The sequence below is a fragment of the Triticum urartu genome, chromosome 5, assembly GCF_003073215.2.
Source record: "Triticum urartu cultivar G1812 chromosome 5, Tu2.1, whole genome shotgun sequence".
Lineage (NCBI taxonomy): Eukaryota > Viridiplantae > Streptophyta > Magnoliopsida > Poales > Poaceae > Triticum > Triticum urartu.
Genome location: NC_053026.1, coordinates 320677872 through 320684399, shown reverse-complemented (window position 1 = coordinate 320684399; position 6528 = coordinate 320677872).

Below are 6528 nucleotides of genomic sequence, written 5' to 3'. Positions count from 1 at the left end.
TATCACTTTTAACTTAATTACATGATGTTCTAGAATGGAACATTTTGTACTCACTTGCGTTTGTCATATTTTTTTGTGTGCTCGCCTCTTTATATTTGGGCAATCAAGGTGTGTGTTTTTCCTAATGCGAACATTTTGAACTTCTCATCCACAATTTTTTTTTTGTGTGCACATCTTTGTGCGCATTGGTGGGCAAACTTGTGTGTAAAAAACAGTTAAAAAACAAAACCTTGTTCTCCTTTGGGGCATAAACACCAACAGTTGCGATGCACACGAGCAAGCACAAGATCTGAAACTTCTTCATTCTGTTCGTGTACACACAGAATACACACTCACCATCCGCGCGCGCACACACACATCCAGGACCCAACACAACGCTAGCTCACGAACGCAGTGAGCCGCAGCAGGCCATAGCGCTATGGAGCAACCAGTGGCAGCAGGCCATAGCACCGTGGGCTGCTCCGACTACTCCGGCAGTCTGCAACGCTCCGCATCCTCCCAGCGATGCACACATCAGCTCCCCCATCGGTGGCTCGCATGAGCAATAAAGAACCCAGTGGTAAATTCAGCAAAGCGGTGTGGTGTTTCCTATCATGCCAATGGCAGAGAAGCTGGACTGCAGCCTGGGGCGTAAGCGAATTGTCGGTGGCCTCGACCTTAGAGCCGCCATGAGGATATAGAGGTCCACGATGGCCGACGAGGGGAAGTTTGAGCAGCTAGTCGCACGCGTGGACGAGGGTTGTCCCGAGGCTGTTGCGGATACGGGCTGGAGGCGGCGCCGGGGGGCAGTCCGTGGTGGCGTCCGGACGCCGTTCACGGCGGCAGCCGGAGCCGCACCACATCCCCCACGAGAGCTAGCGGTGGTCTGCAGCGACAACTAGAGAAGGACGACAGAGGCAGCTGTAGCTAGCGGCGGACGGTGGCGGCGCGATCCGGGGAGGGAGGCGGCGGCGACATGATCCGTGGAGGGTGACGGGGGCAGCGGCGCGATCCGGGGAGGGAAGCGGCGGCAACGACACAATCCGTGGCGGGGGGCGACGCGGCGACCGGTTCTCGGGGCGGGGCTGCGCGGTGGCCGTATCTCGGGACGGGCTGGCGCCGGCGATGGTGGGTGGCTGGATCGGAGAGGAAGTGGGGGCACGGGGATGGTGGCTAGATCGGGGAGGGAGTGGGTTGCGTGGGGAGGTACGGTGGTTGTTTTTTTTTTGTTCGGTGGCATTTTCGGATCTCAGGAACCTCCAGCGGGCTTTATATAGGGTGCTGTGATCCAAATAGTTATTCTAATTTCAGGATTAGAATAGGGATGTCCTATATATCCAAGGGTGGTTTCAGGTTTACGAGGCAGATGCCATCAAAGTTATGCATTTGTGTATTTAAAGTTTTAAACATCCCCAATATTCCTACATATATTTGGCCACTTCCAGGTGGTTTTTGACTTCTGGCCTCTCTCATCGATCTTCGACGATGCACCCAACCGTGGGCCCGCGCGGTAGAAGTTGTGCATTGGAATTTTGAACATCACAAATCACCCTTTTCACTCATATATATTTGCGCCACATGCTGGTGTGGCTGTCTTCTGACCCTCTCTGATGTTATTTTTTGCTGCAAAGACTCTGATGACGCTCAATGGACACAGGTATAATATCTTAACGGTGTGCGATACAAGTGCGCTGTGAATCACCACACATGTGCAAACGCGAGCACAGGTGGAGGTACTGGCTCAACCGTGTGCGATGCAAGTGCGCTGTAAAATCACTACGACCACGCAAGCGCGAGCAAAGGGTGGAGGTACTGGCTTAACTGTATGCGATGCAAGTGCGCTGTAAAACCACCACCTGTGCAAGCTAAAGGTGGGTAAGTTCATTTGGAAATTAGGAGAACCATGTGCGATAGACCAGCTAGCTAGAAATATAAAAACAAACTACCCACCTTGAGCGTTGCAAAACTCGACGGTTCCACGCCACTTTTCCTTATTATCATAAACACATATTGTTATTGGACCATGCGCGATCTTGGGCACTCCCGCCCCGCATCAATTCCTTTACCCAAATTTTAGTAGTCTCCGTACTTCAACCGTTGCCCACACTCCTCTAGCACCGACCTTATAGTAAAATTGTAGTAGCCAAGGCATTTAACCATCGCCCTCCCTCGTCCACCACCATCTCCACCCACCATTACTAAAAATTTCAGTTGCCGCGGCGTATCCTCAAACACCAACCCCCCTCCACAGTCCCCCACCCGCCCCTCCTCCCCTCGAACCCTAGCTCGCGGCCACCACCGGCGCTGCCGCCAACCCCTGCCGGTCTGCTCGTTCCTCCTAACTTAGATAATAAAGTTCAGGTAACCCAGTGATTCCATACCGTCGCACCACTCCCCTGAGTTTTTAGATAAGGCCTGCGGTTTCCCTCCGCACCATATCCACATCCCCTTCTACAGAATGTCGCAGCCTAAGCTCGACCACGTATCCCAGGGAGCCCGACGAGCGTTCAACCAAGAAGAGGTTTATCATGGCCTCTCCGACGGACGTTGGCGAGCTGACCGTCGTTCGCCCCGACCTGTCGATCCCTGAGCAACACGTCGCCGCAGAAGCCGACGAAGACGTTGACTATGTTGCCATGCCGAGGGCTTCATGTCAGCGGGCTAGCGTATTACTGTATCTCGGAAAATCTGGCTACGACATCAAGCTCGTTGCTACCTCTTGAGCATGCGTTGGTTTTCCCTTAAAGAGAAAAGGGTGATGCAGCAAAGTAGCGTAAGTATTTCCCTCAGTTTTTGAGAACCAAGGTATCAATCCAGTAGGAGACTACATGCAAATCACCTAGTACCTGCACAAACAAATTAGAACCTTGCAACCAACGCGATAAAGGGGTTGTCAATCCCTTCACGGCCACTGGCAAAAGTGAGATCTGATAAAGATAATAAGATAAATATTTTTGGTATTTTTGTTGTATAGATTGGAAAATAAAGATTAAAAATTAATTGGTGACGGAAATGGCTAGTTGACGGGAAGTAGACCCGGGGGCCATAGGTTTCACTAGTGGCTTCTCTCAAGATAGCAGATATTATGGTGGGTGAACAAATTACTGCCGAGCAATTGATAGAAAAACGCATAGTTATAAGAATATCTAGGCATGATCATGAACATAGGCATCACGTCCGTGTCAAGTAGACCGAAATGATTCCCTATCTACTACTATTACTCCAGACATCGACCGCTATCCAGCATGCATCTAGACTATTAAGTTCATAAGAACAGAGTAACCCATTAGGCAAGATGATATGATGTAGAGGGATAAACTCAAGCAATATGATATAAACCCCATCTTTTTATCCTCGTTGGCAACAATACAATACGTGTCGGTTCCCTTTCTGTCACTGGGATGGAGCACCGCATGATTGAACGCAAAGCTAAGCACTTCTCCCATTGCAAGAAAGATCAATCTAGTAGTCCAAACCAAACTGATAAATAGAAGAGACTTGCAAAGATATCAAAACATGCATATAAGAATTCAGAGAAGAATCAAATATTGTTCATAGATAAACTTGATCATAAACCCACAATTCATCAGATCTCGGCAAACACACTGCAAAAAGTATTACATCGAATAGATCTCCAAGAACATCAAGGAGAACTTTGTATTGAGGACCAAAGAGAGAGAAGAATCCATCTAGCTAATAACTATGGACCCGAAGGTCGGTGGTAAACTACTCACACATCATCGGAGAGGTTATGGTGTTGATGTAGAAGCCCTCCGTGATCGAATCCCCCTCCGGCAGATTGCCGGAAAAGGTTCCTAGATGGGATCTCACGGGTACAGAAGGTTGCGGTGGTGGAAAAGTGGTTTCGTGGCTCCCCTGGATGTTTTTAGGGTATTAGAGTATATATAGGCGAAAGAAGTAGGTCGGTGGAGCTATGAGGGGCCCACGAGGGTGGGGGGCGTGCCGCCCTACCTCGTGGCTTTCTTGACCTCCACTCCTAGTCTCCTGGGTTGCGTTTGTTCCAAATAAATATCCTCGCGAAGGTTTCATGCCATTTGGATTCCGTTTGATATTCCTTTTCTACGAAACACCGAAATAGGCAAAAAAACAGCAATTTGCACTGGCCTTCGGTAAATAGGTTAGTCCCAAAAATAATATAAAAGTGCATATTAAAGCCCATTAAAGATTCAAAACAGACAGTATAATAGCATGGAACAACCAAAAAATTATAGATACGTTGGATACGTATCAGGCATCCCCAAGCTTAATTCCTGCTTGTCCTCGAGTAGGTAAATGATAAAAAGAGATTTTTTGATGCGGAGTGCTACTTGGCATAATTTCAATGCAAATCTTCTTAATTGTGGTAAGAATATTCATATTATAAAGATTCAAGACAAAAGTTTATATTGACATAGAAAATAATAATACTTCAAGCATACTAACAAAGCAATTATGTCTTCTCAAAATAACATGGCCAAAGAAAGTTATCCCTACAAAATCATATAGTCTGGCTATGCTCCATCTTCCCCACACAAAATATTTAAATCATGCACAACCCCGATAACAAGCCAAGCAATTGTTTCATACTCTAACTTTTTCAAAACTTTTTCAATCTTCACGCAATACATGAGCGTGAGCCATGGATATAGCACTATAAGTGGAATAGAATGGTGGTTGTGGAGAAGACAAAAAGGAGAAGATAGTCTCACATCAACTAGGCGTATCAACGGGCTATGGAGATGCCCATCAATAGATATCAATGTGAGTGAGTAGGGATTGCCATGCAACGGATGCACTAGAGCTATAAATGTATGAAAGCTCAACAAAAGGAACTAGTGGGTGTGCATCCAACTTGCTTGCTCACGAAGATCTAGGGCAATTTGAGGAAGCCCATCATTGGAATATACAAGCCAAGTTCTATAACGTAAAATTCCCACTAGTATATGAAAGTGACAATATATGAGACTCTCTATATGAAGAACATGGTGCTACTTTGAAGCACAAGTGTGGAAAAGGATAGTAGCATTGCCCCTTTTTATTTATTTATATTTTTTGGGGGCCTTCTTTTTTTTATTTGGCCTTTTTTTGGACAATGCTCTATTGAATGATGATCATCACACTTCTATTTATTTACAAATCAATGATTACAACTCGATACTAAAACAAAGTATAACTCTATATGAATGCCTCCGGCGGTGTACCGGGATATGCAATGAATCAAGAGTGAGAAGTATGAAAGAATTATGAACGGTGGCTTTGCCACAAATACTATGTCAACTACATGATCATGCTAAGCAATATGACAATGATGGATGTGTCATGATGAACTAGATGGTGGAAAGTTTCATGTCAATATATCTTGGAATGGCTATGGAAATGCCATAATAGGTAGGTATGGTGGCTGTTTTGAGGAAGGTATATGGTAGGTGTATGATACTGGCGAAAGGTGCGCGGTATTAGAGAGGCTAGCAAGGGTGGAAGGGTGGGAGTGCGTATAATCCATGGACTCAACATTAGTCATAAAGAACTCATATACTTATTGCAAAAATTTAGAAGTTATCAAAGCAAAATATTACGCGCATGCTCCTAGGGGGATAGATTGGTAGGAAAAGACCATCGCTCGTCCCCGACCGCCACTCATAAGGAACACAATCAATAAATAAATCATGCTCCGATTTCATCACATAACGGTTCACCATACGTGCATGCTACGGGAATCACAAACTTCAACACAAGTATTCTTTAAATTCACAACTACTCAACTAGCATGACTTTAATATTATCACCTCCATATCTCAAAACAATTATCATGCTTCAATATTTTCTTAGTATTCAACACACTCAAAAGAAAGTTTCACAAATCTTGAATACCAAGCATATTATTATTAGGCAAATTACCATGCTATTAAGAGACTCTCAAATTAATTTAAGTGAAGCATCAATAGTTTCTTTAAAACGAATCCACCACCCTGCTCTAAAAGATCTAAGTGAAGCACAAAGAGCAAAATTATCTAGCTCAAAAGATATAAGTGAAGCACATAGAGCAAAACTATCTAGCTCAAAGGATATAAGTGAAGCACATAGAGCAAAATTATCTAGATCAAAAGATATAAGTGAAGCACATAGAGCAAAATTATCTAGCTCAAAAGATATAAGTGAAGCACATAGAGTATTCTATCAAATTTTAATTCATGTATGGCTCTCTCAAAAGGTGTGTACAACAAGGATGATTGTGGCATACTAACAAACAAAGACACAAATAATACAAGACGCTCCAAGCAAAACACATATCATGTTGGTGAATAAAAATATAGCTCCAAGTAAATTACCGATGGAAGTGGACAAAAAAGAGGGGATGCCTTCCGGGGCATCCACAAGCTTTGACTTTTTGGTGTCCTTGGATTATCTTCGGGTGCCATGGGCATCCCCAAGCTTAGGCTCTTGCCACTCCTTGTTCCATGATCCATCAAAAGAATTCACCCAAAACTTGAAAACTTCACAACACAAAACTCAAGATAGAAAACTCGTGAGCTCCGTTAGCGAAAGAAA